This window comes from Ambystoma mexicanum, chromosome 4p, assembly GCF_040938575.1.
Source record: "Ambystoma mexicanum isolate Mex_15411 chromosome 4p, UKY_AmexF1_1, whole genome shotgun sequence".
NCBI classification, from domain to species: Eukaryota; Metazoa; Chordata; class Amphibia; order Caudata; family Ambystomatidae; genus Ambystoma; species Ambystoma mexicanum.
Genome location: NC_090927.1, coordinates 423,540,848 through 423,565,322, shown reverse-complemented (window position 1 = coordinate 423,565,322; position 24,475 = coordinate 423,540,848).

Genomic DNA, 24,475 nt, shown 5'->3' with positions numbered 1-24,475 from the left:
AGCATACACCCCGGATTCTGACTTTCTGAAAGAACATCCTCTTGCATTATTTGGCAGTACTTATTAAGCAGTCCCCTCACTTCAACATGAGAGCATTGTTGAAATGTTAGTGTTCATTTGGAAGTGCGACTTTTCTATGGAAGGGAAGACACACAGCAAAGGCTCCTCTCAACAACATCAGTTTGTCTTTTAAAATATATATGGTTTTCACAGTATAGGGTCCAGTCTTTGAGGCACTTTCTCATTTGGTGGCCATTGTACGAGGACATGCGGGGGAGAAATGTGCAACTGTGTCATGCCTTCCATGATAGCTGAGAAAGATGTTTGCACGGTGGCCAATGGCCCAATCAGTTGACATTATTCATGCAGTATCGAGTTGCATTGAGAAGGCGTGGCAGAGGAGAGAGAAACACTTACCACATGTACAAGGCATTTCATACCGTCGATTAAGCAAGCGCTCATTACCGAACTCGGCTCTGCTGTATCAACCTGCACTTTAGCAACGTATTCCATGTGTTTAGCCCTCATGTATAAACAGCACACAACAATGTATTTACTTTTTTTTTTTTTACCTGCGGCGTATGGCTTCTTAAACCAATGTCATTGAGCATTTAATGATGAATTGCACCTGTCCCGAAATCAAGTCATAAATGATTATAATGACAATGCAAGCCCTTGCAAAGTCAAGCGTCGGTGTGCTCCAGATTTGCGGTGGAATCCTTAAAAAGCCAGTCAATCCAAATGCCTTTTTGCAGTTTGACCTGTATTAGGGAGGTATAAATGAAAAAGAAAATAGACCAGCGCTTGCAAAGCAGGAGCGTTTCAGTGTTGGATATCCGTGTTGACGGATGCCTTTTCAGACTCCTACACTCATTGTGCTTCCTCCAGCACCCGGCCTACAGAAGGGCAGACCAGGTGGAGGGAAAAGAGTCCCAAATCTGTAGCAAAACAAACCGCATAGAATACTGAATTAGGGTACACTTTGGCATGTCACAGGCTTGCCCTGCAAGTAAAATAGGTTGTAAACACCCTGTAATCCCATCTGTTTTGTGTTTGATCCAGCCCCCGATTGTTGTTACTTTTAATTCTCACCATCCCCTCTTATGCATGGCACATCACTCGGGATTGAACCCTTGACTGTCGATCGCTAATTTTTGAGCTTTTATGAGCAAATGCCTTTTCCCTCCATACATAAGTACTAATCAAATACAATGTTTAAAAAAAATAATAATAATACATTCTTCTGCCTGTTTCATAAAACTGTATTGCTTGGGCTAGTATTTTGGTACAGATCCTACTACATCTTAGTGTTGTATTGATAGATTTCTATTGTCTTTACTGTTTCTTGTTGTTCTTGTTTAATTGTATTATTGTTTTTTTTTATTTTTTATCATGCATTGTATGCTTTAAGATATATGTGTTGTGTAACATCCTATTTTTAGGATTGTATCACAATAACGTAAATATATCAAACTGTATTTTGAATGCACAAAACCTTTTTCTTTGAGTATTCGCTGTTGTGAATCGAGAATAGTGCAGAATTCACACTTTTTGTTCTCTTGGGTGTGTCATGAACAGTCTTTTATGAATCTGCCTCTATACATTTTTAGGTGCGGGAATTACCGGCACTGGAGTTCCTAACTAAGCACTTGCTGGCACACCGAGAATATCTAATAAGCCCCTTAGACATTCTGTGCTCTCACTATGAACAGAACATGACTTTTAAGTGGCAATTTAATAAAACAGGGATGGTGCAAAGCACATCCTAAGCCCCCTGAAAAATTCTTCATGGATTTTCAAGAAAAACTCATTTCATCTTAAGCAGACTGTGGGGAATGAATGTCAAGGTGATATTAGAAGATTGCTGGCAAACGTGGAAAGAACAATCAATGAGATATATACATTAATGGGAAAAAGCGTATGTAAGATCAACAGCAAATATCTGCTTGGAATAGAAACCAGAATCCATGCTATTAACAGTCAAGAGAAAGGCAGATAGATACGTTTACAATCCCTTTTTCCGAATGGTTATTTGGAAATAAGAACCATATCCATGCTTCAATCCGGTCGCGTGCCACCTTGGATAATGAAATGGTGGTAGGATTATGTGTAGATGCGTGTGCCCAGTTTGTTCATGATAAGGCATCAGAGCCTGATGTACAGGAGCCAGAGTCGTGTCAACATATATATATATTGTTTTTGCTTATAGTGCAAAACTAGTTTGAGAACTGCATTGTGCTTTACAACAGAGGGTGGAAGCATTGGACACTGCATTTTATACAGTAGTGCAGTACTGTTAGCCGAGGGAGGGAGTTGGTATTGTTGAAAGCACTACGTTTTTAGTGTTTTCAAAAACTGGACAGTGGTGAGGGAATTTGAGATTATGCTGAAATTCCGCTCCAGATTGTTGGGGCATGGCAGGGGAACAGCTTGCAGGTCTTCTCTTTATGGGCTAAAAAATATTTGAAAGTTTTGCTATATGAAGCCTGAAGAGTCTCCAGATGTGTGCCATTTAGCACCCACGTATGAAGGTGTTATGTTTGGGACTGCTTTGTAAGTGATACATGCAGTTTTGAATATGACCCTGGCAGGGAGAGAGCGCCAGTCAAGCTCACGAGGTGTAAGAGAGATATGGGTGAATTTGAGGAAGCTTGTAATGGGGGGGGCGCTGTGGGCTGGTGAGCTGCTTTAAGGGGACCAAGTGAGTGGCTAGAGGCCCAACAACAATGGTGATTTCCTGCTGATGTGTGATAGCACGAGTGATTGGACAATGTGACTAGGTCACGTGAGGAGATGAAGGGTTTGATATTGTGAAGTGTGGTCATCTGCAGCCACATGGTTTGTCAGTTTGTGGCTACGTGCTTTTGCAAAGTCTATTGTGAACAATGAAACCAAAGGGATTTGGATGAACTTGACATCTGCAGAGTGAATACTTCCAGTCAAATGTGATCCAGCCGTTATGGCACAAGTTGTTATTTGATGAGGGGACCAATGAGTATGAATTTGGTCTTGTTGGGGATCAGTTTGAGGTCAGCATTTGGCTTCCATGTATTAATGGAGGCGAGTGATGTCCTATTGTCCATTGACCCTTAGGTATAGCTGAGTGCCTTCAGTGTACTGATGGAAGGTTGTGCTGGGTTAATTTGGGACACTTCCTAAGAGTTCCATGAACAGATTGAAGATGACTGAGGAGGTGATGGAACCTTGGCATACCTCCACACATGACCAAAAGTCATTTGTATTTGAATGGGCTCATCTGTAAGGCTTGTGTCTGCTGGATACGTCAGATATACACCATTTTAGAATGGAACTCTAGAAGCCAAACCTGTTGGTGAAGAAGGAGAGAAGTGTTAGGTGGTTGACTGTTTCTAAGCCAGTCAAGAGGTTTAAGATTACTAGGAGGCACACGTACCTTGTGTCCGTGATTCACAGTGCATCATTCACAACTTGGGTGTTGTCAATGGCTAAATCACTGGGGCATTGCTTACCATGCCGTGGTGTTGGTGATATGATATGATATTTTATTTCTATCGCGCTCATACACATGTGATTCAGAGTGTGACAAGGCAAGGATGGGGAACAGGGGAGAACACAACAATGATCTTACTAGGCCCAGTGACATTGAAGAACGCGCAAGTGCATGGGAGAGGGGAAAACTACATCAAAGGGGGGAGAAGTAGAAAGTGTGGAGCAAAGGTGAAAAATTTTGCAAAGTCTTTTCTGTCAGCCTTTGACATTTCTATTATAACACTGCAGCCAGAATGGGGTAGTCTGCTAAGCAACCATGCAATCTTATAAGCATCCACAATAGGCATACTCAAATGCAGTTAGCCAGTCCATGATGTCATTCTTGTCATCATGCATACTAGCAGATCTTTTGGAAACCTTGGATAAGAGGAGGAGCCAGGCCCATTACCGGATCCTCTAGAGGAGCGATTGAAAGCTTGTAACTTTGGAAGCTCCAACTGGTGATCCATGTCCTTCTGTTTCTCTGCTTTCCCCTGTTCTAGCTTAGCCATGCGAAAATCAAGCTCCTTCTGCTTAAATGGCAGCTCTTGTCTTTTGAATTCCAGCATGCCTCAACCTCAGAGCCAGTAGAAGAATCATGAGACTCTACATCATCCTTATCATCATTATTCTCCTCTACGAAGGCAGCAAAAGTCATTTCAGCACTGCTACTGGTAGCAGTCCCTGCACCTTCTGCACTGTCATAAGAGGGAAAAGCTGTGATTTGGCGTTCCTGCCAAACCATGATCTTCTGCATCATTTCAGCATTTGTACCAGAGGCTGACAATCCTCTCTCTGCACAAATCTTTCTTAGTGTCTCAGATTTGGAAGCACTTAGGGTTATATTTGCAATTGTGTCCATGCTATAAGTGAGGTAGGTGGTTTACAGTTACATTTTAAACGAAGGTCACTGTGTTTCCTGTTTAAGTGTAACCTGGGTATTTCACCAGTGCGCAACAGTGGGTACCTTAAATCTTATCCCACTACTTTACACCAATATGTTAAGATGGATTTCTAAACGCTGACCTGGTGGGCAGAGATTTAGGAGGCCACCGTAGTTTAGTGAAACAGGGGAACCTTTTGGACAAGCCAGACCAATCACGTTATCTTGGCAGGCGGTCTCAGGAGGGGTGAGAGTGAACTGAAGCCCACAATGAGCACACACAGTGAAACCCCACAGAATACGCTTAGACAAGTGTATAAAAAAAATACATATACATTTATTATAGGCCTTGATAATTAAACACACATACACCAAAGTAATATCAAACAGTTACCACACACACCTTTCACTATTTATCATATATACAATTGCGTTTTGCCTAATGCAGTTAAGGGGAAAACACAACCACAACCTGCAACAGAAAGATAAGTTCACACAAATATAGAATTTGGCAGATCTTCAGAGTCGATCACTAACTTAAGAAGTACAGTCCTACAAAGTGGGGAGCCGTATGCTCAGAAGTACAGCAGTGCGATAAAAACACACGGTCATGCTTATGAGAGAGCGGGTACTCTTCAGGGAGCTGTAGTGGTTCAGGGATGGGCTTGAGTTGATGAAGAACAGTGTCATAATATACGAGGAGGGTCTACCGTTGCAGGCAGAGCTTCTTTCGAGTTTCGGTAATAGCTAGGGAGCATAGTCTAGCCCAGCTAGGGAGAGTATCGTTTCAGGGATTCTCATGGGTAAAGAACACTGGCTGTGCCAGGGGGCCACCGGCAAGTGATGCTAGTACTCACCCTCCCTTGACACAGTCTTGGCCAAACTTTCTCTGGCCTAGGAACACTTCCAAAGAGGCTATATTGGAGGGTTATCAGGAGATGCCAAAACCAGTTGTTTCCACTACTCCAAGGGTCTAAGCGCCCTTGCAGGCCTTAATTGATTGATACAAAAACAGGGGTCTGATGGGACAACATTCGCTCAGGTGCCAAACCTTCCAGCACATCTCTGGCGGTTCCACAGGTCTGTTTTAGCATTTCAAGATACTTGGCTTCTTCTTTAGTTCAGTGTGTACTTCATGTGATCGACCTGGAATGGGTGCAGAGCCCCTTCATTTATCCAAGATTTGTTTCACGCTCAAATCTGGGATAACCGATCGAAGATCTACTCTCTTGAATTCAAGCCAGGCATGGGCCACTCACATCACTCAGTGGTTCCAGTGATTCAGGCATACCAGACATACTGACACCAGTAGTGTGGATTTTCACAGGAGGCTGCATGTCCAAATAAGGAATTCCCGGGTTGGCTCGACCTGGGGGGAGGCAATGGGACAAAATGGCCAAAAGAGAGAACAAAAGACTTCATGGCACAGCCATTTTCAACACTGGCCGCAGCTGTGAGCCAAACGCGATAAGCGCTGTATGGTTTGTTAAAAAGAAGTAAAAATACTATAAAAGTAAACTGCTGCCACCAGTTCGTCCCAGGCACACTTGTACAATCACCAAACAATCCTTAGAGGGTGTCTATGGCCATAAAACAAAAGGACCCCTATGCGCAGTACTCTAAGGTACTTGGCACATAGATAAAATGTTACCAAGAAATGGTAACATAGTCAAAGACTAAGGGAAACATAGTTTCCCAGTACTGACAGACTGAAGGACGTGTCAGATTCCCCATAACAGATGAGCAAAAGCCTAGATGAGCGTAGCTGAAGGCTGAGCTCCTCTTGAAAAGTCAGGTTAGGTTAGACAAACAAACGCAAAACGTTTGGGGGGTCCATAAATGGAGGGAAAATTGCAACTGGCCTAACACCCCTCCCACCACCTGACTCACTAGATGCCACCCAAGCCTCTCCTCCCTGCCACCCGGTACAGCTGTACCCCTCCTCTGTCCCACTCTGTATCCTAGCCCCTGCTGTATATCTGTTCTGTTGTTTCCACTGAAAAACGCTCCATTATGCATCTTTAATGTTGTACATCTCTGCAAAGCGCTCTGTTATCTATCTGTATTAGTGTATACTTCTGTTAAAGCACTCTGTTGCTTCTTTAAGCTAGGTCCGTGCTCAATAAATACAATAATAATAATGACGACAAGGTTTAGCCCGTGTACCACAGCCCTAACATTTACGTACATTCCATTTCAGACTGCGTAGCCAGAGGAAATTGTGTGTTAAATGGACTTGCATTAGATGTATACCCGGATCAGTGTAATTTCGTCTTCCCCATCTGGCATAACCCATTTAATGGCATACACCACGTTGACGGAATCACTGGTAGCTAAATCTATGATAGTTTTGCCTGTATGTGGGTATTGCATCTTGTTGCCTTTCATAATGTTATTATCATTTTTCGTTTATTAAGTGCATTTGGTTAACAGATTCAACCTTTCCCACAATAACAAAGCAACACATTATATACACAATAAAAAAAGGGTGATTTATATGAAATTCATAAAATGAACAATTTCTAAATTCATGTATAACACTACATTGCAAGATAGTAAATCAATTGCACATTTATCAAGTAAAATCATTAAAATATTGATTTAAAAACCCTAAGACATTCTTTCTATGTAAAGTGATATGTGACCGCAATCAGCATGCCGGTACCGTAGTTCCCGGACCGCCATGCTACGAGCTGTGCATGCGGGTGCCTGTCAGCCCACCAGGTCTGACCTGGCGGGCAGAGCAGCACCCGCGAGCACAGCACGTCGGATGCACCGGGACCATTCTGAATGGTGCCGGTGCATCTGACGTCCCATTCCCAAATGGGGCCGAATGGGGATGGGGAGTCCCTTATTGCCGGCACCCGCAATTGGGCAATTACTCGGTCTGCCGAACTCGGCATGACCGGTTCCTGCCCATCCACTGGTGCCGGTAAAAATGAGTTGTAATGAGGCCCATTATCTTATTGGTTCACTGTTCCCAAATTCTTAAATGAAATGCTGGGAAAAATGAGTTATGCAAAGTGACGTATACTCAAATTCATGATTCAATTAACACTTTGCCATTTTTCTAAAAAGAATGTGCTGCAGAAGTGATGACAAGAAACTCTGAGCTATAGACCATGCTCCAGAATTGATCCAAAGTGGCATTTTCCTTCTGTGCGATGACTCCATAACCCTTGGAATAGTGCATGTGTAGTATTTTATTTATTCATTTTAATTTTTATAACGCGCCAACATGCCCGCGGGCCTCAGGGCGCATACAAAACAAAAGACAGGACGCACTAGACGTGAAACAGCAGAGAAGGAGAGAATTCGAGGAGCTTAGTTGAGGTTGAAAAGGTGGCTTTTTACAGTCTTCTTGAAGAGGGAGTAATTTTGGATTTGACGTATGGCTACTGGTAGTACGTTCCACAGCATAAGGGCCTGAGAGTCAAAACTAAAGCCTCAAAACGTGGTAAGTTTGGATCTTGGCTGGTAGAGCACAGTAACTGCAGTAGAACGGAGATTTCTCTTCTTAGGCTTGATTTTAATGCACTCTGATAGGTATGTGGGACTTGTAAGAGCTACGCATGTATGCGCTAGTGTGAGCATTTTGTGCGTTATTCTCTGTTTTACTGGAAGCCAGTGTAGTTTTTTCCTGAATGATGGAATATGGGTGTGACGCGATTGTTTAAAAATAATGCACACAGCATTATTTTGTGTGACCTGAAGAGCCTGTATATTTGCAGAGATGGTGCCGGTCAACAGGCTGTTACAATAGTCTAGTCTGGAGTTTATAAATGCTGTGGACAGGAAAGCACAATTGTCAGTTGTGATGAAAGGTTGAATATATTGTATTTGTTTGTTGATAAGTCTGCATCATGACCGAATGTTGGAAACATGAGGCTTCATGGAGAGTTTGTCATCCAGAATGACACCCAGAGTTTTTACTTTCTTTAGGACAGTTATGACATTTTCTGCAATCAGGAATTTGGAGTAATCTGAACTCAGCTTACTCCGAGTGTTCTTGGTAGTGACAATCATTAACTCAGTTTTATTATTGTCGAGGGCCAAAGAGTTACAGGCCATTCAGTTCTGGATAGCTCTGTAGATGTTGTTGAGGGTATTAACGTTGTTCTTGTATTGGCCACTGAGCTGAATTACAACCTGGGTGTCGTCTGCGTAGTTTGTGTACTGGACACCCAGGCTGTTCAGAAGATCTAGTAGTGGTCGGATATACAGATTAAAGAGTAATGGCGACATGCAAGAGCCTTGTGGAATGCTGCAGGTCTGAGAAATAGGAGTGGAGTGGTTGTTGCCCACACAGACCCTTACCATGCGTGGTCCCAAGAAGGAGGCATTTCAATTGGATGCCAGCGTGGAGCACTTTGCAACCTCTCCGAGCCTTGTCACTAGTAGGGTGTGATCAACAAGATCGAAGGCTACAGAGAGGTCTAGTAGCATCAATAGAGCGGCTTGGTTTTTGTCTGCTATGCCAGCTAAAATGGACTTTAGGTCAAGCATGGCAGTTTCAGTGCTATGACGGGCCCTGTAGCCAGATTGACGAATGCCCAAGATGATGTGTTTTTCAACATGATCTTGAAGTTGATTATAAGCTAGCTTATCTAAAATTTTCAGAATAAACGGAACATTAGTGATGGGTCGATAATTGTCTTTATTATTGGGGTCAAGATTTTCCTTTTTCAGCAAGGGAGTTATCCATGCTGATTTCAAGACATCTGGGACCATGCCCTCATCAAAAGATAGATTGATCAGCTTGGTAAGCCATGGAAGAAGAAGATTGGTTGATTCTTGGAAGATGCTGTTGGGACAGCCGTCCCCAGGGCAGGAAGTGGCTCTAAGATCCTGTATCACTTTGAGCACCTGTTTCTCTGAGTAGTGGGAGAATGACAATTGTAGGATGTTATCTGGGTGATTAATTGGAGATTTTGCGATATGAGGCAAAAGCAAAGGGTCCATATTTTTAAGGGAATTATTGATGTTTTCCTTGTGAACTGAGATTTTAGATAGAAACCCATTATGGATATCTTGGCACCATGCTGAGTCCTTAATAAGATTGTTAGAAGGCGTAGGCCGATCTTGGAATTCTGCCAGGATTTTAAATAGTTCATCTACATTGGACTGGGCATTTATAATTCTCTTGTTGTAGCATGTTACATGAGGTCAAAATATCTCTTTTTGTTTCAATTGGTGTGAGAAACAAGTGACAGGTCCTTTCATCGTATGGTACCCTAATCCAACCACCCATATACTCCTTGGTAGGTTTTATATTAACACGAAGATAGGTGGTGAACCTTTTAAGTGACCTGGAGGAGAATTTTCTTTAAGTAAAAACGGGGAACTCTGCATGCAATACCGAGAGCATCGTTTATTCCTGACAATTTGGTCGTATTTCCAGAACAATCCCAAATCTGAGTCTTAGATTTCAGTATTGAATGTAAATTCGGGAGTGGCAATGCCTGGTCAAAAGATAGCCCTGTTTACAAAATGAGTTAACACAGACATTGGAAGATTGCACAAAAAACCCTGGGACATGCTGTTCTGCTGGTGGCTAGCCAATGCCCTCAATAAGGTGTCGGGACTACTCATATAACAATGTACAAGAAATGTACTCTGCTGCATCATACAGAGAGCCATAATGTGTGTTGGCAATGAAAGCACAGAAATGTTCCTTTTTAGATGACATAATAGATGTATTGATGTGCTAGCCTTTCAGTTTCTTGCTATCTAACTTTCTCCAAGAAAGAAAGAAAGAAAGAAAGAAAGAAAGAAAGAAAGAAAGAAAGAAAGAAAGAAAGAAAGAAAGAAAGAAAGAAAGAAAGAAAGAAAGGAAGGAAGGAAGGAAGGAAAGAAGGAAGGAAGGAAGGAAGGAAGGAAGGAAGGAAGGAAGGAAGGAAGGAAGGAAGGAAGGAAGGAAGGAAGGAAGGAAGGAAGGAAGGAAGGAAGGAAGGAAGGAAGGAAGGAAGGAAAGAAAACTACATGGGACAACCCATGCTCTGCAGCTACTGAGGAATTTCGAGACTCTCTGTCCCAAGCCTTGTGCATGCTGACATCCTTCCACTCTCTCAGTGTGAGTATGCATTCAATATGGTTGTCTGAGCTGAGTTCATATCGTATTTCTTACATTCTATGCGTTACAGACATAACACGTGGTGTCCTGCATATGGCTTTTCCCCTACTATTCCAGTATGACGGCGACGAGGGGGCAGGAGTTAGGAATAATGTGTCCACCTGCTCCTCTACAAACCACTTATCAAGATCCTCCTAGCAGACCAGCAGATCTCTATGGGTTGCAGCTTAATACACTCTTAGATAGAATGGCTCCTATAAAATCTAAAATGATAAGAGTTAAGCTATGTCATCAGAATTGGTTTACCCCATCCCTGACTGATCTTAAGAAAATTAAAAGACAGGCTGAATGTGCTTCGTTACAAAATAAATCTGACACTAATAAGATTTCATGGAAATTGAAATTTGGAGAAACCGAAAGTACAAGCGCATTTGTTTATTCCAGGAAAAGAGGATGGTGTTAGAGTACAACAATCCTTTTAGATAAGGTCAATCTTGCTTGTACCAAGATCATTAACAGCTCAAACACAGAAGGGGCTTTTGAACAACTGAGTCAAGAAACAATTGAAATTTCAATGAAAATCTACTGACACTGTCGATGTGGAAAGAATACTTCAAAAGATGTATCCCAATAATTGCCCCTGTGATGTTCTTCCTTCTAAAATCATCTTAGGAAATATCTAGACCTTTTTTTTTGCTTATAAGATTTGTAAATCCATCATTTGCCCACAAATCTGTACCTGATGTTATTAAGGAAGTTGTGGTGACACCATTAGTAAAAAAAAATAAAACCTGCCCTAAATCCCAAAGATGCACAAATGCACAAAACAAGGGGGGTCCTGGGAGCACATCTCCCCCCTACTGATGAGGTGCAACCAGACCGAAACATGTGTATGGAGTTACTGTTGGTACTCTTGCTCAGAGGAGAATTGCCTACATTTCGGTGCTGGACTGCCCCAGGGCAGCACAAAGACTGATCTGTTTGGGATATTTCTCCTCTGTCAAAGATAGTGATCTAAAGAATCTGAGAATCTGGGTAAGGCTCTCGAAACCAGGACTAATGTCTGTCAGAGGGACTCCCAGCACCTTCCTTGTTTTTTGCATATTTAAGTAACTTTGGGTCTCACCCTAGGGGAATCCAGACCTGGACCCCTGGCTCACTATTCTTAGAGAGGCACAGCTACACCATACTGATGAGTAGCAGCCAGACCGAAAACATGTGTCTTGGGTGATATGTTTGGGCTATTTCTCCTCTGTGAAAGATAGTGAGCTAAAGAATCTGGGTAAGGCTCTCGCAAACAGGACTAATGTCTCATCTAATTTCAGGCCTATTACTAATATTCCATTCTTGTTAAAAATTGTGGATAAACTGCGGCTGCACAATTTCAAGAACATCTTGAGGAAGCTAATATCCTCCACCCAAGACAGTCAGCTTTCCGCAGTAATCCTGGGACTGAAAGTGCTCTCTTAGATTTACAAACACAAAGTTAAATACTATCAAAAAAAGCAAGACAGGACAATTGATATTACTATACCTGTCTGCTGCTTTTGATTTATTAGATCATGATCGTTTGTTGAAAACATTGGCACTTACAGGCAATTGTTCAAGGGAGACTATTGAATCGATCAATTCCTTCTTGAGCAATAGAAGGTCAAGGGTGTATTGGGGGAAGGCCTCTTCAGAATCAGCAGAAATACATTGTGTGGTCCTGCAGGGCGCATGCTTATACCCCACCCTATTTATCATCTATATTATAATCCCTTTTGCGACCAACTGGAATATATGGGGATACAATTTACGAATTATGTCGATGATATCCAGTTGCTGATGGAGCTTAGTGGGGATTATGTGAAAGACTCAAGAAGATTGAGAGAGAGATAAAGAACTATTTAGTGTTGCATGACAACAAACAGACGACAACTAAATAGAGCAAAAACAGGCAAACTAGGGCTATGCTGGGTCCTGAGTATAAAGTTCTTGAGGTGGAAGGTTGTTGCATTCTGATGTTAGACAAAGTAAACACGCTAGGTGTTTTCTTGGAACCCTTCCTAGTGCTGAAGTTCATGTGGATGTAATGGTAAAAACCTTTCACTACCATCTCAGAGTTTTGAGACAGATTAAACGCTTGGTAGCATGCAAAAACTGTGAAACTCTTGTTAGAGCTATCATTATGACAAGATTAGACTATTGCAATGCCTTGCTTAGAGGTGCAAGTGAAGAATATATACAAATGTTCCGGGTAATACAGAACTAGGCAATTAAGGCTGTCAGAAATGTTGCAAGAAGAGAGCACATAGCCAGTACGTGGAAATATATTCACTGGTTACCAGTAGCTACAAGGGTACTAAATACACTGACCCATACATGCCTCTATGGGAAAGCTCTGCTGTATTTGAAACAGAACTTGAAGTTGTATGAACCAAGTAGATATCTTGACCAGTGCAAGAGGCAATGGTTGGTCTTTCCCAGTTCAGGCAACTCAGGCTTGGAATGCCCTGGTGGTAGACCTATGACAAAAAAGAAATCCACTGGTCTTTAGAAAATATTTGAAAACGATTCTATTTGAATACATAGGGTAGAATTGCAGCATATTTTATTGTTTGTGTTTGTCTTTTTTCTCTGTGTATAACTGTGTGCCCCAATGCCTGTAGGCTTTCAGTTTGTTATAAACAGATACATAAATGAATAAATACATGCATGTTAGAATTAGCTACAATTACAGTAAATAGGAAGAAATTAATTCTCCAACATGGTCTGCTAACACGTGTTCAAGACATGAAGAACACTGACTATTCTTTTTGAAACAAGTTTTGATAAAGCACCTACTGAACTCCTTAGCACACAGTCACGTGGGTATCAGGTAATAAAATCGTGGCAAAAATTTTGCCGGTAAAAATAATCGTGGCAAAAATGCAGTGTTTGACCCGGTAAATGTGTACCCCTTTATAGCATTGAAGAGGAGCAGGGGTTACGGGGGTGTCCCCCGCTCCTCTTAAATGGCATAATGGGTCTGAGAGTTGCCGGGGTATCCCCCGCATCCTTTACATGATAGTGGCGGCAAAACCACTGCATTTTTGCCACGATATTTTGTATTCACTGCCATTTTTGCTGCGATTTTAAGGCATGGAGACGTCATGAGATGATACTCAACCAATACAAATCTCTCTTGTCACACCGCCTATGAGATATAAGGCCAACCAATAGGTGGCCAGTACAGTCATGTAGTGAAACTGTTGTCTATGATGGGATGGGCTCAGGAGGAGCCATCACAGGTGTATAAACCAATGATGAAATTAACACTTATGTATACGATATATATCTTACGATATTAACCAATCAAAACCATTTATACATTTTGTAACTGATATTGAATTGTGACATAATTGCTGACATATTTTTAGTACAACATCCATTCACACTCTATGTAAGTTATGTAAGTATGAGAGCTGATTGCATGCTGTCCCCGGTCAAGATTCTATGCTTTGCATGAATCTGGGATTTTGTGGGCACTTTGAGTGCTCCATTATTAAGTATTGTTTTTACTAGTGCAGCCAATTGGGGCCATCTCTACATTTGGTAGTAGAGGATGGTTCCTTAGGAGTTTTACACACTATCAAGGATTCCTCGCCATCCCCCTTTGACAGCAGGGGTGGCTTGCATAGACGCACATAGAGGAAACTTGATGCAGAAGACCCTCAGGGGATCTGTGGATGTGAGTATAAACTGTGCACAGAAAAACTGAGAATGTAGTGTTTATGTATTATTGATTTGTGGGATATAGAACAGGAGAAAACCTTCAACAATGGTCAGAAAAGACAGCATGGTAAGCCCCTTTTAGGGACAGAGAAATAAAGAGAAGGATCCCCCACATATATAGCTGTATTTTGATTTAAGTTCATGATTAGTGGGGCCATTTTATTCTTTGCTGTGGTATAGCATAGGGTAAGGAATGTGTTTTGTTGTGTCAATAGACAAGTTAAGTTAACAAGGAAAGTTGGTTTAGAGTTTGAGCTGTATTTTTTGTGGTGCTGCTCAGGAGATGGATTGTGGGAAATGTGGTCCCAGCAAGAGACCTGTGTGTGCTAATGTTGTAGAAAACCCCACTAGGGGAAGGGTAGGAAAAAAAGGAAATAAAGGTGAGCGAGTGTTGAAGTGGTATTCATTGATATTGTTAAGTTGTGTTTTATATTGTCTATGGCAGACCTTTGCTCATTTGTGTAAGTCACTTCCCAGATACAAAGATAAGATGCTAAAATACCATGTTCAGTGTGTTAAAGATACGGTCTGCAAGATATTTATGCCTTGGGTTCAAGACGGTACTCATTGGAAAGAGGTGCTGCAACACATGTGTATATATTTGCATGCCACACACAAGGGAAAACAAGAAATAGTGGAACTGAGCAAGAAAGAATGGATGCTTAACCAGCATGACAAAAGGGTCACATCACCCATGGCTGCTCCTTTTCCTTCTCCTCCCCTTGTCAGTGTCCCATCCTCGGCTTTACAGGGACGATACCCATTAAAGGCTGCTGCAGGGTATACCGAACCCAAATATTTCCCCCCAGCGTATATAGATGAAAACACATAAGGGGAGATGAAGTGAACAAGAAAAGACCATTGTTATTGCAAGAAGAATATGACGTGCAATGTGGTTTGCAAGCAAAGCTAACAGAAGCAGAAGTAGATGGGTGAAGGTCGAAGAGCAAGGGGCATGTAGGAAGAATGGGATGGGATGACAATTTTGTCAAACTTGATGGAAAAGACATAGAGGATTTAAATGTGAAGGCATTAGAAGATGGAAAAAAAACAGGAGAAGGAGAAGAGGGTGGATGAAGAGACAGAAAGAGAAAGAAAAGAGGAACAAAAGACAGAAAGAGAAAGAAAATGAGAGGAAGAGAACAAGGGGGAGAGACGCAGAAGGAAGTGGATGACATAATTAGCAAACATACATTGACTGACAAAGAAAGGGAAAACATTACAAGGAGGAACAGTAACAGCCTAAGTAGGAGTAGAAGAGAGAGCTTGAGGAGAGAGCTTGAGTAGAAGAGAGAATCGGGGGAAATCTCCAAAAAGTATGGATAGGAACATATTGGAGGAGATAGTGAGAGAGCCCCTTAGAAGGCTAGAATTGGATGAAGATAAGGATGAATATGAGGAGGAAGAGGAAAGATAGTCAGAATGGGAAGATGATGTTGAGAGTGGGGAGGAGGAAGCGGCACATCTCGTCTCATGGGAAAAGCGATTGATTGATAGATTTGGAGGGAATAGCGATAGAGCCCATCAGGTATCCATTGTTCTCAGAGAGACGTCCAGAAAGGAACACACCATATGTAAACATATTAAAAGATTAACCAGACCATAAAAAGGTTTGTATGGCAGTAACACCAATGAAGACAAAGCCTGTGGCCACAACCATGCACAGAAGTGGACTGGCACAGCTCCTCTTATTACAGAAATACATATAATTTAAACAAATTATACCCTGTCCACAGACGCACTAACATAAGCCAATATATAAATTGATGTCACTCAGAGTGGGCGCATGGAAGTAGATTTATGAGTTAGAAAGGGAAACAGCAGGCATGACTTTGACAGTAGGAGACATGAAAGATTGTTTGCTGCTGTATTGGGCCAGCAATAAGAAGACATTTGGAAATGGGTCTAGTACCTGGTGTGACAGCCCAAATTATGAGACATGACGTGCCACCTTTTAACAATTGTTGAGCAGACATTTGGAGGGGACTCAGAATACAATTTCTAGACACATCAGGCATGTGTGTGATAATGACATGAAAAATTGAGCCAGATGAGGACCCAGCAGCTTACATCCAAGACAAATGCATTTAGAAATGAGGGAAGCTTGGGATAAGAATATAACAATGTATTATCACATTTTACGTCAGGGACACACAGAAGAAGCAGAAAGGCAATTAAAGAAAATGGTGGTGATCGAGGAAAAACCATGGTCCACGATACAATTGAACATTGTTCATCATTGTTGTTTAAAACAAGAGAAAGGACTTTCAAGATGGCCGCCGGTGCATGGAGACGTCTGTGAGTCTCGCTCCTGCCGGGCCTGTCAGCAGCACCATACAAAGCATCGAACCTGAGGGTTCCCGCTCCGCTACCGAGCAACCGTCCATCCCCATGGACACCAGAGACGTCGGAAGTGCCCGGGAAACAATTCCCCGAGATCAGACCCACCGTGTCGCAGCGGGAGCAGAGCGCCCCTCCCCCACCGCGACTACGACTCTCCCAACGCGGCCCAGTCTCCAGGGCTGCTGCGCTTCCGGGCTGAGTGGACAGGGCGGAGCATCCCAGCCAACACCCTACAGGGGCAGAGGTGGCAGAGGGCTCGGGCCATCACGAGCAGGATTGGTGCAGCTCCCGTACACTGACATCACCGCCTCCCCTCGCCCCCCGCGAGGATCAACAGAGCTCGCTCCGGGAAGAGAGAGAGCGGAGGTGGTGGGAGAATCAAGCTGGGGATCCCAGTGCAGCAGAGCCCTGCAGGGTGAAAAAGACGCAGGTGGCTCCACAGAATGGAGTGGGGGAGAAGCCGGAAACCCAGCGAAGGACCCGATCACACGCTGTGGCCACGAAGTGGGGGACCTCAGCGACAGCCGCTGGTCCAGGAGACACACAGGTGAGAGGCTACCTCACCCCCCCCTCGCGGCCCCAGTGGGACAGTGGAGGAACCCAGCGATCCATAGGCTGGGGGGATCATCCATTAGCCCCGTATAAACAGCAAAAAGAAGCTGGGCTCCAAATAAAGCTGGGCAACATCAGCCCCAACGAAGGAGGACCCCACCCCCACTAACATCCGGCACACTGCCATACGGGTAGAAGGGGGCCCTCAAGCAACGGTGAGGGGGTAAAAGACAGTCTCACCCCTCCATCTGTGAACACCTGAGAGACACCCACTCTGGGGGCCCAGCCCAAGGGGAAAGAAATAAACGGGAAACTGAGACCAGTACCCCCTCCCCTGCAAATCCCAACTTGGAGGTTCTTATCAACACACTGAAGGAGAACTCCGGAGGCACCATTGTAGGGAGCGCAGCGCAGCCACGCCAGGGGAACGTGGAAGTCTCTGCGGAAAAGGAGGCATACCAACATAGAGGGACCAATGTCCAAAGCGAAAAGCACCCACAGGCTGCCAAACAAGACTCCAGCTTATTACAGATGTGGGCAGCGGACACCCCAGTGACAACCAGAGGGAGATCACAGTAAGACTCTATAATACATACAACAGACCCCAGTCATACCACCTCCGGCTCCCAACCCCCGTCTAAAGATGATATGCACTCCTGGTTCGTAGACCTACAGGACAAGCTCATGTCGACAGTTCAGGACCAATTCGCTGCAATCAAAAACGACATGAAACAGGCAATCCAGGAGGTAAAACACGATGTCGCCAACCTGGAAGAAAGGACAGACACCCTGGAAAAAATAGTGCAAAATGTAGAAGACGAGGCCCTACAATATAGCGAAACACAAGAACACTTAGTGCGTTTAACCCATAACCTGGAAATGAAATGTGAGGACCTAGAAAATAGGTCCCGCAGATTGAACATTCGCATTAAAAATATGCCAGAATCTGTCATGGACAAGGACCTTAAGAGAGCGTTGCAGGAAGTCTTTAGGGACATTATTCAAACACAAGAATCGGAAGACATTGGGATAGACCGCATCCACAGAGTGGGCCCTAAATGCACAGAGGCACCAGGGGAAAGACCCATAGATGTGCTGTCGGCTATCACCTCGTACCTGCAAAAAGAACTCATCCTACGGAGAGCGAGGCAGCAAGATCAAATCAGGATGAATGATGATAGATATCCAGCTTTATCAGGACTTGTCCGCCGTAACACTCCAAAAAAGAAGAGAAATGGCCCCACTGATAAGGGAACTGGTCGCGAAAGAAATAAAATACAAGTGGACATTCCCATTCGGTCTGCTGTTCGACTGGGAAGGAAGGCAGAGGAGGGTGACCACCTGGGAAGAGGGGCTACACATGATCGACATCCAGGCAGAGGAGACATCGACGGGGGTCGAAAAAACAAAATGGGATCAACAAAAGAGACCAATGGGGTGGGAAATGGTCCGACAGAAAAAGAAACGGAATGGGAGAGGAAACTACAAACCAACCACATTAGAATAGAGGCTCCAACCCGGAAATATTTGGAAGGGGCTCCACTTTTCATCAAAGGTATGCGGAGCGGTACCCAATGAAGGGAATCGAAATCATTGGACCTAGTAGGCCCGGTGCGGATCAGGAGCGACTCGCATCAAGGTCTGAGGAAGGTGCGGGTTTAGGACCCCCTGCAAAATTATCCTCGAGCCAACTGAGGGCTGGGAGCGATAGGCGGAACGCCAGAGCTACCATAGGTACCCAGGCCCTCCTCGGGAGCAAAGTTTGAATATGGTTAATAGTTGGGGGACAGTCGGGGTGTTTTGAAGGGGAGCGGGGGGGAGGGACTATCCGGAAGAGTATGGGGGCCTCTACGCCCGGGCACATAGGGTAGCACACAGGGGCCGGCTGAAATCAGGAAGATAAGAATCTTAACTCTGAATGTTAGGGGCCTGAACTCCCCTGTGAAAAGGAAGAAAGTTGAGAATATGCTATGGAAGGAAAAGGCAGACGTGCTCCTGCTTCAGGAAACTCACATCAGAGCACAGGACAGGGGAAAATACGCCTAAGAGGGTACAATGTAATTGCACAATCAAACGCAATAGAGAAACGGGCAGGGGTGATGATAGCAACAAAGGGGGGAATGGAAGCAATCCTGATTGACAAGCAGACGGACAAGGAAGGAAGATACGCATTTGCCCATATTAAATTACATAATACCAAGTTAACCTTGGCATCCATTTATGCACCAAACACTGGCCAAGATGGCTTCCTGCGGGATACAATGGGGAGGTTGGAGGGGTATGCGAAAGGCGAACTAATAATAGGGGGTGATTTTAATATGGCTTGGTGCCTTCAGATAGACAGGAGTGCGGGGGATCCCACCACCAGGGCGCCCCATCAGAACACCTCAAAAAAAGGATGGAAGGTATGTCACTCTGTGATGAATGGAGGGAACACAAAGGCCAAAACAAGGGGTACACTTATTACTCGCATGTGCACAACACGATGTCGAGGATAGATTATTTCTGGGTCTCGGTGGGGATTCTGGGTAAGGTCCACGGGATAGAGCTCGGCCCCATATCACTGTCAGACCACGCACCACTTTGGCTGGAACTAACGATCCCAGGGAAAGAGGGTGGCCTTTGGCGTTGGAGGCTCCTGCAGGAGCTACTATCTGACCCGGTAATGGGAGAGACCATAAGAGATAAAATCACGGAATTCTTCGATCACAATGACACAGGAGACGTTCCCTTGGGCACAGTGTGGGAAGCGTTGAAGGCGGTAATCAGGGGCCACATGATCGCCCTGAAAGCAACAAGGGACAAACAAAGACGGCAATGGGAACGAGAACTGGAAAAGAAACTAATGATGTCTGTGATGAACTGGTGACATCCCCTACACCCACTAGAAGCCTAAAAAGGGCATTAAAGCACACGCAAGGGCAACTTGAACTCCTTTGTAACAAAAAGGCAGAGAGATCCCTCCTCTATCTCAAGCAGAGATACTACATCAAAGCCAACAAGGCAGATCGATATCTAGCAAGACAACTCTGTGCAAAGCAAAAGACTATGACCATCCGGAACATTAGAAAACGCACAAGGAGATATGCTAACACGCACCAAAGATATTGGAGAGTCATTTAGGGCATTCTATCAGACACTATACGCAACAGAGCACCCAGATGAGGCAAACCAGGAAATATTCCTAGAGTCAATACCCATCCCAAAAATTTCAGAAGAAACCAAAACGTCATCAGAAGCCCAGATAATGGAAAACGAAGTAAAGAAGGCTATAAAAGATCTCCCGCTTAACAAAGCACCTGGCCCCGACGGCTTTACAGCCTCATTCTACAAAAAATACGAGGACATTTTAACCCCAATTCTTACCAGACTGCTAAACTCCTTCAAAGACAGTGGGAACGTAACCCCATCCATGAACGAGGCAAAGGTATTAGCATTTCACAAACAAGGGAAGGACCCCTCCATCCCAGGCTCATACAGACCCATTGCTCTGATAAATCTAGATTCAAAGATCTATACTAAACTCTTGGCGGCTAGACTCTCCCCGCTGCTCCCCTCTCTAATAAACCCAGATCAGTCAGGTTTTATCCCGGGGAGGCAGACCCATGACAATCTAAGGAGGATAATACATTTGATTGAAAAAATTAACTTTTCACATACCCCAGCAGTGCTACTATCACTGGATGCCGAAAAAAGGCTTTTGACAGGGTAGAATGGTCCATACTCTTTAAAAGCCTGGAACACATGGGATTTGGGAAACTATATATTGACATGGTCAAAGCCAACTATACCTCCCCTTCGATAAGGATAACAATAAATGGGGAAATCACGGCAAGGGTAAAGATCACTAGGGGAACGAAACAGGGCTGCCCATTCTCCCCCCTCCTCTACACACTTTTTCTGGAACCGCTATTAATTAAAATAAGGGAACCAACCAAATTAAGGGGATAGAAATGGCAGGCAGACAACACAAGGTGATAGCCTACGCAGATGATATGCTTTTAGCACTTGAGGACCCAACACACAACCTGCCCTGCGCCATACAGCTGCTAGAATCTTTTGGGGACATCTCGGGTCTAAAAATTAACAAGAAAAAATAGGAAATCCTACATTTAGCTGGGAGTAGAGAAACAGTGGACAGGGAAGGAGGGCTCTCAGGCCTACAAATAGCGGAGGAAGGTATTAAATACCTGGGTATAACACTTAGGCACAAAATAGACGCCCTTTACAAAAGAAATTACCCTCCACTACTAGCTAAATTAAAAAGAAACCTAGAAAGGTGGTCCCCGCTAAACATCTCTTGGTGGGGAAGAATTCAATCGGTGAAAATGAACACCCTTCCTAAACTATTGTACTACTTTCAGGCCCTCCCGATAACAATCCCGAACTCTTTCTTCAAAACACTGGCAAAGTCAATCTCTTTGTTCATTTGGAATGGGACTTGCAAGAACAGTCCTCACATCCCACATCAGAGAGGGGGCACTAGCACTCCCGCATTTTAGGAACTACTACCAAGCGGCGCAATTGTGGATCTTGAAAGAATGGCTAGGGGATAACCAGCGTACAATCTGGGTGACTCTGGATAGGGTGGTCGCAAGAACACCTCTAGAGGATCTCTTATGGAACCCTAAGCATCATAGACACCCAAACTTACGTATCAGCAAGATCATGAAAGCCACACTGAACGCATGTAATGAGCAGACGCGGAAAGGAAACTTCACCACGGCAACAGCCCTGTTTACCCCTATATGTAGAAACCCACAATTTCCACCGGGACTAGACCACAGTGCCTTTGAGAAATGGGAGGAGGCAGGCTGCAGGAAAATAGGGGAAATGTTCCTGGACAATGAAGTAAGATCATTCGCTGACTGCAAGACACTATGGAATCTCACAAACGCAGACAGGTACAAATATGAACAACTCAGACACTGGTTAATAACACCTGAGATAACCCAGGCGGCAACAAGGGAACTGACCACCTTTGAAAAATTCCTTCTTACCAACTCAGGGGACAAGAAGCTAGTCTCTGCCCTATACGACTTCATAAACACTCAGGAAGAGGAACTAAAATGGGCATACATGAAAAAGAGGAAACGAACACTGGGAGAAGACATCCCGACCTGACAGTGGCAGTCACTATTAGTGGACATCCTCAAATTAACGCAAGCAGCCCAGACCAGGGAAATGTGGATTAAGATAATCACACAGTGGCACTACACACCAGAGAGGCTCAACAACATGTATCCACAAACGCCAAACAGCTGCTGGAGAGGCTGCACAGACTCAGGCACATGGAGACATATCTGGTGGGACTGCCGAGGAGTCAAAGGCTTCTGGACCGAAGTGATCTCGGAAATGAAAAAGATATTCCCAGAGGCGGACCAACTAGAGGAGAAAGTGTGGCTCTGTGGACTGAAAGGGAAGCTTCCCAAAAAATACACCAGGGCGCAATGGAGAAGTTTCATGGGCCTGGTTATAGCGGCTTGGGCCACAATAGCGCAGAACTGGAAGAAACATGATCCACTGCTGATATACACATAGCTACAAAAGGTCTGGTCGCAAATGACCATGGAAAAAATCACGCATAGGCTTCAAGGAACACAAGACTCCTTCATGAAGGAATGTGGGGGAGAGTAGAGTACCTACAATCAGACTATATGCAGCAATGGTGCCCACATAACATCAGAATTACGGACATATTTGCCTCATAATCGACCCCGAGAACAATAGAACTCTGAAGCTCTTCCGGATGGGTGTGGGCAGGGGAGGGGGGCGTTCGGGGGGAACTGTTGATTACATTTAACCGGTTAAATATGTGAAAATAATAAAAATGTTTAAATAAAAAAACAAGAGAATGACAGAACAAATGTTGAGGAAAGAAAGGTAAAGGAAGCAAAGCTGGTATAAAGGAAATGTTCAAAATTGACAGTAGAAGGAGCAGTATTTACACATGTTGGGGAGATTCATAGTGTGCAGGAAGCACAACAAATGCAGCAAGGGTTGAATGGAAATTTTGAGGTAAGAGGAGAAAATAAATATTATCCTCAGTGGAGGGGTTTACACCAAGAAGAAGGAGGTTTTGCTTTCAGGCTCCACAGACAGGAAGGTTTAACAGAGGACAGCCATTATTTGGGGGATATGGACCACAGCGTTGGGCTTGTGGAAAAGAAGGACATGTTGAATAGGTTTGCAGAGGTATGGGAGGAATGCAACTTAATTGGCAGCAATTTGGCCCAAGAGGGGGGTGGGTCTGCATATCCAACACAAAGGTTATAAATAGCAATCCTTGTGACCAGGATCTCTTTCCCCATTATCAATTCTGGATGTTTCAAATCGAAGTTCAATTTCAGAAACGTTCTTTGCTCTAGCCAAGTTCCACTCAAGTTACAATACAACATTATTTTCATTCAATATGTCCTTCACTTGACAAAGTAACTTTCTTAGCTGCAATGGATTTCTCACACTTAAAGTCAGTTGTTTAACTTTTCACAACCTCCGGCTTGGCAAATGAAACAGAATTCAAGGTAAGTATTCTTTTCTCTGAAGATCAGGCACTTTTTATTGCATCATATTTCTCCTCGATAAACAACACCTCAGACAGGATAGTTCACTTAAAAGGGTATACTTTAGTCAGGATGGTTATACAACTGTTCATCAAAACACGGTAGTGGACTTGCCACTTCTTTTCCACAACAATCTTCTACTACATTCACAGTAGTACTTCAAATTATCTTCTTCCTGTTCCACTTGTCTCCCAGGACTAACTAATATTTGTCCCTTTCCTGGTTTACTTGCCTACCAGGATAAAACTTTGACTACCACAACTTGTACTCTGTGGTAAGGTTTGTTCCAAACTTTCCACACTTGAATTCTCAATGGGGAGAGTTAATCCAACAACTGCTTCTTTTTTTGACTTTCAACACAATTGGCTTACAGATTCTTCCACAAGTACACAAGAATAATGATTATCATATTGATCTGTTTGCCATAGGCAATGCAGGTTACAGTTCTCTCCCTCTTGATCCCTTTTACAAGGAGGGCTATGCTCCTGCAGTGTCTGATTTCTGTTTACACAACATTTTTGCTGCTGGCAATGTCATTTACAATGTTCCCCCATGGGGTATCTTGTTTTGGGTATATCATATTTGTCTCCATAACATTTTGGCTGCTGGCAATCAGGGGGTGTTGCTAGGTCTGTAAAAGATCTGGGGCTAGGCTAATGTCAGTGCTGTCGGGACTTGGGCAACCTAGCTTTTTGGTTGTAGCCCCTGAGCTTCTATCGTGGGTTACAATCAAAAGACCCAGGGCTATGTCCCTCTCAGCCCCCCCTAGCAACGCCTTTCCTGGCAATAAAGTTCACA